This window comes from Brienomyrus brachyistius, unplaced genomic scaffold (assembly GCF_023856365.1).
Source record: "Brienomyrus brachyistius isolate T26 unplaced genomic scaffold, BBRACH_0.4 scaffold228, whole genome shotgun sequence".
Classification (NCBI taxonomy): domain Eukaryota; kingdom Metazoa; phylum Chordata; class Actinopteri; order Osteoglossiformes; family Mormyridae; genus Brienomyrus; species Brienomyrus brachyistius.
In genome coordinates this window covers 161,852-164,122 of record NW_026042503.1, presented here as the reverse complement: position 1 = coordinate 164,122, position 2,271 = coordinate 161,852, and the positions used below count along the sequence as shown (strand labels likewise).

At 35.9% G+C, this 2,271-nt stretch overlaps 1 long non-coding RNA gene across 1 annotated transcript; it reads left to right on the top strand.

Annotated features, from left to right (window-relative positions):
• The first annotated feature begins 286 nt into the window (after positions 1 to 286).
• Positions 287 to 1,319, top strand: LOC125728312 (uncharacterized). The gene is made up of 3 exons (XR_007389020.1): positions 287 to 407; positions 895 to 941; positions 1,098 to 1,319. It is a non-coding gene; the product is annotated as an uncharacterized LOC125728312 (long non-coding RNA).
• The last annotated feature ends 952 nt before the right edge of the window (positions 1,320 to 2,271 follow it).

Here is a 2,271-nt window from a genome sequence, read left to right as displayed (position 1 = left end):
GAGCCTAATTTAATAATTATTTCAAATATTAATATCCATCCATCCATCCATTTTCCAAACCGCTTATCCTATTGGGTCGCGGGGGGTCCGGAGCCTAATTTAATAATTATTTCAAATATTAATATAAATTGTTAAAATGCAAAATACTAGAAGTTCATGTTAAAAATGGACTATTTACAAAACAACTGCTGTAATGTGTTATCGATTTGATCTTTAACTAATGTAATGTAAGCAAATGGGAAATGTGTCTCTATATCATTATGCTGAAATCTATCTCTTTGTTACAGGCTTTCAGAAGCTGCTGGATCCTCTTCACTCTGGCTTGCTGATAGTTTTATCTTGCAGCATTATTCTGAACGTTGCTCTCATTTGTATAAGATGTAAACTGACCTGTACGCACTGTGCAGGTACGCTGCCCGGCTTTATGCACTCAGAAGGACAAAATGTAGATTTTAACAAATTATAGAAATATAAAATTGTTTTATGATAGATAACATTTTCATATTAAAACCACTCTTGCAGGTAATACAGTTTTAAAATCCATTATTAAATCTCACCTTATTTATATAAACCTTTTTGTACTGTAAGATTTACATTTTTGTATTATATCTTTCATATTTTGCAAAATCTATTGAAATATACATGTTGCAATAAGTTGCATATCAATAACTTTTATTACCAAGATCTCCTTTATAGCAATTTTATTATATATGATATATGAGAACAAATGACACGTATCCAAACATGCACACTTAAATTGACAGAAGTCATTTTTACTTTCATTTTTGAGACAAAAAGGATGTTGATTGCTTGAAAATTCGGAATGTTATCTGACCACGGTATGATACCGTGCGAAATTAAATAATATATTGATGTGTTATATATTTTAAACAGATGAAAAGAACAGTGATATATCAAAAGTGGAATGGTCACGCAAGCAAGTATGTAATAAATATTTCAAATTACAAATCGTCAGTAAAACAAATGAACCTCAGACTGATTTCCATCCTGGGATCAGCATTTTAAGTGCTATTTGTGAAAATAGGTAATAGCAAACCGATTTGATCCATCCAATTCTGCCATCTTTGTCTCCACAGTGCCATGACGAGGACACACTGAATTACGCTGCCCTGAACCTTAAGAAGCCAAAACCCAGGAGACAGAAGAAAGACGGGAATAATGACACTCTGTATTCTGACCTCCGCTACAGAGATTATGAATAAAGATGCTTCTCATTCATGTCAGTCACACAGAGTGTTCAGGGTGTAGCTTTAATAATGTTCAGAGGAGGGCAGGGGAGCCAGTGCTTCTGAGACTGAATCACGGGATTTTACGGAGCACCGGTGCTGAGTTTGGTGTCAGTGTGTTTGGGGCGCATTTTTACTGGAAGTGCAAATGTTCAAGCCAGACTGGGGGCTGAGGGAGGGGGAGAGGGGAGCCACAGAGATTATTTCTTCATGGCATGGGGGGGAATAAGCGGCTTTAATGTTGTGGAAAGGCTGAGTTGCTGCAATCAGTTCTTTGATGTCACACATGCTTACTTGTCTCCCTTGTGTACCATGCTGAATGGTTTGGGGCAAACGCACAGGGACTGATCGATTATATTAAACAGATGAAAGAAACTGAATGAAAATTTCAAGTGTTCTTAAATTACGTTTTTCATTTAATTGTGTGTTCTGGATGTATTTTTGAGTATATACATGTACCTGTATATGTACCTGTATATATACCTGTGTCGTTAATAACGATGTGGATAATTAAGAAAGAGGAGTTTTGTTTCTTGCTCCCTGTCTTGTTACTTGGCTCACAAACATACACACACATAGACACACACACAAACATACACAGACACACAAACACACACACACATAGACACACACACACACAAACACACATGCACACATGCACACACACACACTGCTACGGCTCTGTAAGAACACTACCATGCTCTTTTGTGTGAGTGGGGTGGGGGGTGTTAAATAAGATGAAAATGACAATGGCTGTACTTTTGTTATGTCAGTTGTGTTTCTATAGTCATTGTATCATATTCCACAAGCTTTTTATTCTACAAGATGTACAAGCCAGTCAGTGTATTCAGTGGGGTGTTCAGGAGTCATTAGGTTCTGAAAAATGTCTTGCATTTAAAACATAATGTACTTTTGAATACTTAAGTATTTTTAGATGCAAATACTCCAGTACTTTAACTGAAGTAAAAAATTAACTGAAAAACTTTGAGTATTATTTGACGAGGAGTATCTATACTTAACTCAA